Genomic DNA, 9,200 nt, shown 5'->3' on the forward strand with positions numbered 1-9,200 from the left:
CTGGTCCTCCGGCCCGGACCCCGCTCCTCAGCCTCGGCCGCCGCCTCCGAGCGTCTCCAGCCCTTCTCACTCTGTTTTTGTTTTGTTCTACCCAGTAACACGGGGGCGACAGGGCAGCGTTGATTGGCCGAGAGGAAGGGGCAGTCTGGCCAATCGTGACGGCGGAGCTGTGGTTGAAGAGGAAAAAGGGAGGGAAGTGAAACGTGGAAAGTGGGGGAGGGGCGCGGGCTGACGCATGCGCGTGTGCTATCCCGTCTCCTGACTGTGCGGAAGGTTCAACCGGAGCAGACCTGGGAGCCGGGGTGTCGGGGTGGCTGTAGGTGAAGCTGACCGTAAACGTGGGTGGAGCAACTGTACCATGTTGGGGTTTAAGGTGAAGCCGCCTTGACCCAGCTCGCCTATTCCCTTCGTGTGTTTCTTGGGCGACTGGACAAAAGCAAACGCTTGGGGCGTCGTGACGCTGCCTGCCTCTTTTGCCGGACTCCCCTGAGGAATATTCCTCAAGCTCGCCAATTTCTCCCGCGGGTCTTTCTCGTCCACCGCGCCTACTGTGCGCAAACCCCTTGCTTAGTGGTTTCAACGAATGCCCATAACCCTTTGGATTGGAATCGTTCCTATTTCATAAAGAGATTCAAAACTCCTGAAGTCCCCTCGCTGTCCAGTCCACTGGGGTTCAAATGCACACATTCCGGATTTCAAGGCTGGAGTTCAAAACCATGGCTGTAATTTCTGATTGCTAACAGCTTCCTGCGGCTGTTCTCTGACTTCTCGGCTGCGTTCTCTTTGGCTGATCTTTGCCTCGGTCTTTCTAGGTCACTTATCTCCTGAGGTAAAGGCCGTCTAAGTGCCCTCAGGAGACGACTCAGCCACTGTCCCTGGCTGGACTTTCCTACTGTCTGATGGGCAAAAGCTCAGCGGTCGCTTGGTCTGTCCAGAGCTGAACTGCTTCCTCCCCACCCTCCAGCTTCTTAACTGCTTTCTGCCCTGATTTCAAAGCTTCTTGGCCATGTCTCTTCACAACTAGTCCATACACAATCCCCTTACTGTAACTCCACCACTTAGACCATTCACTGCTCCGTGTGCTTCCCTGTCTCCTTGCAGGTCTTTACCATCCCCTTGAATTGCCTCTCCTCTTGCTCCTGTGTCTTCCTGGCGCAATCTTATCCATGCTTCGTGGCCCTCCCTCAGCGTCTCTGTTGTGTCTCATGACTTGATATGATCTGTTTCCCTGTGCCAGTTCCTCAGAGCATTGGCCTTTTGGACCTCTGAAAGCACTGATCACATTCTACCTGGAATTACTTTATCTAAGTCCCTGTCCTGTCCTATCTCTTCTGCTTAACAAGGATGTAACCTTCTTGACGGCAGCATCTGTGTCTCACTCATAGCTATTATAGTGCTTAAGAAGCTGACTTGTGCCCGTGCATTGAATACACCTTGAAGTAAGTTCACAAAGATTGTTAGCGTGTGGTGATCCTCCTCATCTGTTGGGCAGCTTCTAAATTAGTCTTATGAGGCCGGGGATTTAGCCTGTATCAAAATGCAAGGACCCAAGTTTGATCCCCGGTACCAAAATAAATAGGCTTCATGGGCCATGAGCTTTTAAAATCGGAGCTTCCCAGCCACTTAGTTTTGCTGTTTTTTCCATCATCTGCAGTTTTTTCCTTTCCCTCCTTATCACTTCTCTCTCCACTCACTGCTGGCTGCTAGCTCCCCCACCCCTTTTTAACTCATCCTTTTCTTCCTCAACACCTTTCTTTTACCCACTTAATTTAGTCTTTGACCCCTTCCTTCTTTCTTCCTACCACCAGCCTCCCCTGATTCCTGTTGTGTTGTGTGTTTACTTACTCATTTTGCATATTTATTTTGTTAAGCACCAATGGAATAACCAGGCTCTGTTAGGCAGATACCCTAAGAGCTGTAAAAATTGGATATGGTTATCACTTTTAAAGTATCTTAACTCTCTGTTTTAGCAGATTTCCTCCCAGAATGACCCATTAGAGAGTAAAATGTTTGTATCCTTTCCATCATTTCTTGAGTATGGTTGATCAGTTTGGGCAAGACAGGAAATGGGGTTCTGGACCCAGTTCCCTCACTAACTTCCCATAAGAACTTGAGCTCCTCTCAGGGATCTATGTTTCTTTACTAGTAAAATTCAGAACTTGGGGTGAATCAGTATTCCCAAGATATTTTCCAAAGAACATGAATTTTTGAGAACTTTATGGATGTAACACATGAGGGAAAAAAGCTCAAATCTCCTTGGAAAGAACTTGGTTCAACAAAGTTAAAACTGTTTCTTTACTCTCAACTCTTCTTAGTGTCTTTAATAAAATACACACTTTTAGAATCTTGCAGAACTAGAGTAAGAAACTGAATAACCTTTCCCAGTTTATTTGAAAATAGAACCCTTATTTCTTAAGAAGCCCTAGAATTAATTTTACGTAGAAACCAGCCTGGGAGATACAGATGACAGCCACTGTCACCAGCATTCCTTCCAGCTGTATTGAACCTTGTGCCTTTGTAGCTAAACAGTAAAAAAGAACAAAAAAACGAAAATGGAATAGCATCTAGGTGCCAACAATTTTTGCCTGCCAAATTAATCCACAAATATTTATTGTGTGCCTATTCTGTGAAAAGCATAGAGTGGACCCAGCTATGTTTGCAGCAGAAGGTATTGGTCTATCCTAGAGCAGGTAATACCTAAGCCTAGTGCTAGACAGGCTTCTGAGTAACAATGTACAATTTTTTTCACATTCCAATTGTTCACTAATTGACTCTCTGTTAATTAAAGTCCTTTCTCCTGGGCTTCATGTTAATTTAGCTGTTAGATAAGAGTTCTTCCCCTTACCTCATCTGTCCATGTTGATGGCGTTGTACCATTTCAGAAGTTTCGGAGAGGGAAAACCACCAGTTAACCCAGAATGAGATAGCTGTTTAGTCATGGATGTGAGCAGGTAGACATTATATCTCTCATCTTCTCTGTATGCCTCAGGTTTAAGTATTATCAAGATGCATAGAGGGATAGAGCATGTGTTTGGCTTGTTTGGGTATGTGGGAACAAGGATAGGAGACCATTTCTGTGTTTTGTTTTGTAACTTGGGACCTTGCGTTTGCGAGTCAGGGGACGAAACCACCTAGCTGAATCCCTGGCCCATCTTCCTTTCTTTTTTTTCTTTGTTTTTTTGTTTGTTTGTTTGGTTGGTTGGTTGGTTGGTTGTTTTTTGTGTGTGTGTTGTTTGCCTCTTGAGCAACTGAATTTGCCTCATTATGTTGCTTAGGGTAGTTCACTTCTCTTCCCTGGGTCAACTGAGTGTTCCAGTTGTCTGAATTGTGAAAGGAGGAGAAGGCCTTAAGAAGCCATTCCAGGTCTGACACTGGGATGTTGGGCAGGGTGCGGAGGTAGCACTGTGGGAAGGCTGGGAGTGGAAGACTAGGCAAGAGAAGAGAGAGTTTGCCACTGGTGGCAGAAGAGGATTCCATAAGGTATGGAAAGAGAAACTGTCACTCTCAATGCTTGGGCTTTCCCTGTATGCAAAACTTAGATGCTATCACCTTCGTCCATCCCAAAGGAAAGCATGATGGCTGATGTTAAGGTTTGGAGTGCTAGTGGGTTAATGTGAGTAAATTACTTGGAAATGCACAGATGAAAGCAAAAGCACCCAGAATTACTATTATTGCCCTTGGAACTCTCCAAAGCCTTTTCGTGCTCTGGACAAAGCCCCATTTTGAAGAGCTCTGATTCTTAGTAGGCACTGTTTATGCCCTTGAATAGAACTGAGAAGAGGCCATCTTTCTGGAGACTAAAGGTAGGTCTAACCCACTTCCTTCCAAAGAACTTTCAGATGTCATTGTCATTTACAACAACCTGTCTACTGAAACTGACATCCTGCCTCCTTTTGTCAAATGGAGGCCTGAATTATAAGAATTCTAATAAGGTAAATCTGCTCTTTAGCACAAATGATAAAAGAGACATGTTTTGGAGAGAGCTGGAGAAGAATTCGAATGACAGCTGACATTTGTTTTTGTAAGGTTTACTGAGCTTTCCCCAACTCCCTGTGAAATGGACAAGCATCTCAGTGCTTTATACATGAGGGAAATGAGACTTAAGCAGGTTTCTGGTAAGTATGGGACTTTTATACTGCACAGAAATTTGGGTATTCCCTAGTTTAAAGCCTTCATTTTACAAGTGGAAAAACAAAAACCTGAAAGAAGTTTAGTGAGTTGCACAAACCCACACTAGTTAGTCTTAGAACCTGAAGTACAAATGAGGTTTCAGTTCCCCCTCCTTGTAGGTATTGTGTAGACCGGAGAAATCCAGACCTTCTGACACCCAGGCTGAGCTGGATTCTATCTGCCACTCAACCTTGAATCTGGAATGGAAATCAAATATCTGAACCATTTTTGATCCCCAGAGCCTCCTGGTATCAGATGTATCTATTGTAAGGTCTTGGAAGAGAAGATAAGGGACAGAAGGGGGTGGAGAGGATTTGGATGATGTTAGGAAACTTTTCATAGGATATTTTCAAGAATCTCTTTCCTGGAATACAGAGCATGGAATAATGGGAAGCATAGCACAAAGAGGTAGATGCAATATTTTAATATAGCACATACCAAGAAATACTGAAACGCTCATAGAATTTTACTTCCCCAATTGAGGTTTTGAGGGGTTTTCACAGTGCATTGTCTTTTGTGGGTTTTACCCCCTACCAAGGCACTCTTATGACCTTAAGGATTTAGAAACAAGCTCATTCAGGTAAAGCAACTTCAGCAAGACAGATTTCCCCATAAAGCTCTTAAATTTTTACCATATCTCCTGTACCTGGCCTGAGCGAAGCCTATGCAAACTCCAGCTCCTCAAACTTTTGCAGTCGTGGAGCATCCACTTCTTGCTTTCCAGTGTTTAATGTAACTACCACACCCTGCATTTAATCAGGTCCAACTGTGCTCCTCCAGTTGCAGCTCTGGGGCCTTTATTTGCATTCTGGGTCCTTGGCTAGGGTTCAGACAGCTCAGAATTAACGCTTTCTTCTCCAACAAGCCTGGAGTGCATATAGCTGCCATTTGACCCCACCCCCACCCCATGTCTGCACAGTTTCTGCTTACTTTCAAGACACCAAACATGAAGCTAGAACCCAGGGTATCTGGGACTGACACAAGAGACTTTTCTTCTGGGAAATAAGAGAAATGAACGATCTTCATTGTCATTAAGAGAGCCGCTCTACAAGGAAACAGAGAAGGATGGAGAAGGGTAGAGGGTGGACTAAAGACATCCATGCTGAATAGGAGGGGAGCACACAAACAAAAAGGAGTTAACAGAATTAATCAAACCTCTGTTGTAATGAGTAAAAAGAAATGAGAACAGAGAAAGACAAGAGTTTTTGGTTATTAAGTATTTACAATGAAAATGAATTTAGCTTGATGGGAGATCACAACCAGAGAAAGGATCTAGAAGATGGCCTAGTGAGGCTAACTTGCCCAGGTTATAGATGAGCAAACCCCAACTGAGTTCCAGAGTCAGGGAGCAGACTGGCTCCAGCCATAAGACTGAGCCATAAGACCTGATCTACCACCTGGAGCTGCCTTCCTTTATTCCATATGATTTTCTGCTTGTGTTTTGTCCTTCTTCTCCCCATCTCTCCACATACACTTTTTCCAGGAAAGAAAACAAAGACTGACACTTTTAAAGCACAGCTTCAGGAAGTCCCTAAGCTCAGCAACTGAGCGCAAACAGGCACATGACTGGCAGCTGAATAGCACAACTGAGAAATCTGTCACCAAAACAGGAACTTGCAGGCAATAGCCACCCTCTAAGAAACAAGAATTTAAAAAAACATAGAGGGGGGCAACAGAAAGTTTTACCACCATTTCTTGTGTTTCACATGTGTGCATGTGTGTGTGTGTGTGTGTGTGTTCACATGTGTGTGCTTAGGAAGTTCTCTTTGTAGGTAATGAATCTAGGCCAGTGATTTATTGATGGGCTTCAAAGGGTATAGGGAAACCTTAAAATTTTATGCAAGTCTTATTATGAATATGCATCCAACGTCATATGAATTCATAGCTTTTCTTCATATGACACCCAAAAAAGTAATATCCCCCAAAAGATCAGGAACTTCTTTCTATGAAGTAGCATGTAGCATATGATCACATTTGGGCCCATGTTCAGAGTGGGTGTTCTACAAGGAGTGACCACCAGACTTTTCTTTCCTCTGTGTGACAAACAATACATGAGTTCAAGTGTCTTCAAAGTAACCAGAGCAAGAAAACAAAACAAAGTTGATTTTTAAGACAGCAGTGGTCCTAAAAAAGTAATGGAAATGCCATCTTGGGACACTTTAGTAGTCATTCTGGTCAGGTATGGCAGCTGCCTTCCCTTGTGTTGATGTCAATAGGCCAGAAATACAAGCTGAATCTACCAAAATTTCTGAAACGAAAGTCATGGCCCCATTCCCCATGAATTCATCATTTTAAACTCTTGAGCTTATTAAAGAGAGGGAGCAATAAATGATATCTCTCAAAATATGCTCCACAGATGTTCTGCCACACACACACAGAAAAGGTGCTAGAAGGAAGTAGGTTCTCTCTCCTCTTAGAAAATGGCAGTGTTGTAAGTAAACCCGTATGATTTTCTTTAACTGAACATTTGCTCAACCTACTTGCCATGGAGCTCTTTTTGCCTATTACTACCTTGTGGGATATATGTTATAAGACACTGACTCAGTACAGTGGGATTTGGACTAGGAGGCAAAAGCCTTGGTTTCTAATCACACTTCTGCAACTAACTGAATGTGTGACTTTAGGTCTTCTGACAACACTGAAGTTGTAGAATTTAGGTCTTCCAGGTTCTTTCTGGTACTGTAATCTACCCAATATAATCTGATTTGGCTGTGATCTAAGCTTCTGCTTGTAACTTTTGCATGATTGTACATATTTGCAAGCCATGTGGTACAGTGATCCTAAGGTACCTTCTCTTAAGAACACTTTGGAGAGATAAGGCAAAGGCTGAAGCACTTGAACAGAATGGAACCAACATTGTAAAGCTGAGTCAGCTTTATTCACTGTGATAAATACCTGCAATAGACACAAAGCCACAGACTTCAGCAAACACAAAGGCAGCTGACTAGGGGCCATATGCATCAAGGAAGCTAGTTTTTTAGAAGCTATGCCATCTTTTTGAAACCATCAAGGTTTTACCAAGCATGAGCACATGACCTTTTATCAAAGGACCAAAGTTATTCCCACAGGTATGTTTAACCTCCGGGAGAATCCCTATCTCAGAGGAAAATGGGGCTGATGGCAGCTCACTTTCAAAGGTGCTTGCATCAGTTACAGCCCTGACAGCAGCTTTCCCAGAAGATACCAGAGGCCTGGGAATACTTTAAGTACCACCTGTAAAGTGTCCCAAGCTCTTGCACAACCAGTGGGGAAGTAGCCTAGGGTGATGCATTAGGACTATATATGTTTTCTACACCAGAGACACAGGAAGCTCTATAAATTTCTGCAGGAAGAGCATAAGGAAAACTTCTCTAAAAGCAGAGGCCCAGGGCTGCAGGGAACAGGTCCAGTGGGAAGCTAGAACTTGTTCTGCAGCAGGGTTCTTTCCCAGATACCACGGTGACAACATATATGACCTCGTATCTAGATGGGACCTCACATCTGAGAAGGCTCTGGTGAGTGCAGCACTAGAAGGAAGCTTTAAAAAACGAAGCCATCTTATCACTCCTTTCTCCTTAGTGCTCCATGAAATCTTCCCAGTTGAACTTTGCTTGAAAGCCTGGACTCAACCAATGAAGTTCTAGTTTTGAGCAAGTTACTTCACATTCTCTGACCCTCAGTTGCCTCACCTGTAAAATGGGGATAATTATAGTACCTATTGCACTGGGGCTGCTTTTAAAGTTAAATGAAATAATGTTTGCATTTAGTGATATACCTAACGTAAGTACCTAATAATAGTATCTTGGCTGTTACAGATATTATTTTTACTTATTGAATTCTGACTGATCTCGTGACTCCAGTAAAACAAAACCTCCTGTGAGTAGTTTCCACAGACTCCCATTATTTGCCTGTCTGTCCTCATGCTGATCTATCAGGCTCAGTTCTGTTTCCACACTGACTCCCCACTGGATTGGGGGTATCTGAAAGGCAAAACCCCTCCTGCATTCAGCACATCAGTAGGTGCTAATCAATAAATATTTAGTGAAAGGATAAAGGGACACATAAACTTTCTCTTCTCTGTATGAGAGCCATCTGGGGCTGGCCTCAGAGCCTCACTTTCTGGTTTAGCCCTGCAGATGTCTGTCTGTCATTTGTGGGGTCTGCAGGGCACTGCTCAGGAGCCTTCAGCACTTGCAGCTGAAACCTGACCTTGCTGTGAAGGGAACTGTGGCTGTTCACTGGGACCCCAAGAATGGCAAACAAGCAGGCTGACCTGCAGCCGCTGCCCCGGGACAAGGCGGGTTGGCCTCTGCAGCAGCCCAGGGGTCAGACTTGTCTCCCTCTCTTTTTTTTCCCCCCCAGAAAAAAAGGATTTTTTAAAAATTCAAGTAACTAAAAATAGGATACCAGAGGGAGAGTCCCAGGCTGGGACAAATAATAGCCACCCTCCCCAGACAGAACAGGGGGAACTGGTGGCCCTACGTCCTTCCATGGTCAACACAGGCCCCTCCTCACCCTGCTGCAGCATCCTAGGGGCAGGGCCCCTCCTTCCCTGAGACTGGGGTGTTCTGCACCCAGCCTGGGCACCCCAGCCCCCATCCACACATCTTGAAGAGGGAACAGGGCAGAACGGGCTTATGATGAGAATGAATGTCCAGTGTTGGTGGCAGCAGCAATAACAAAAGTCTAGGAATGAAACACTGAACAAAAACCAACACAAATGGCCAGAGGTAGTTTGAGAATAAAGGAAAGATGGAACCAGAACCTTAGTGGTGAGGAGGTGGCTGGGGGGGCTCCGGGACCAGGGCCCCCTTCAGTCAGCACCGGCTTCTTCTCTTTTGGGCCCACTGCAGTGGAGTGAGTCCTGGTTCAGAGGAAGAGCTGACAAAAATAAAACCAGAATGGCAGCAAGCTGCACAGGAAGCTGCGGGTCTGCGAGCCAGAGCGCAGTGCAGCTATCTGAGCTTACATACCACGAGAGAGGCTGCCTGACGCTGGGGGCGCAGGACACAGCCCTGACTCCATTTGCATAGGAAGCCTCTTCAGCAGAC

Source organism: Fukomys damarensis, unplaced genomic scaffold (genome assembly GCF_012274545.1).
Source record: "Fukomys damarensis isolate Sample0158 unplaced genomic scaffold, DMR_v1.0_HiC HiC_scaffold_8, whole genome shotgun sequence".
NCBI lineage: Eukaryota > Metazoa > Chordata > Mammalia > Rodentia > Bathyergidae > Fukomys > Fukomys damarensis.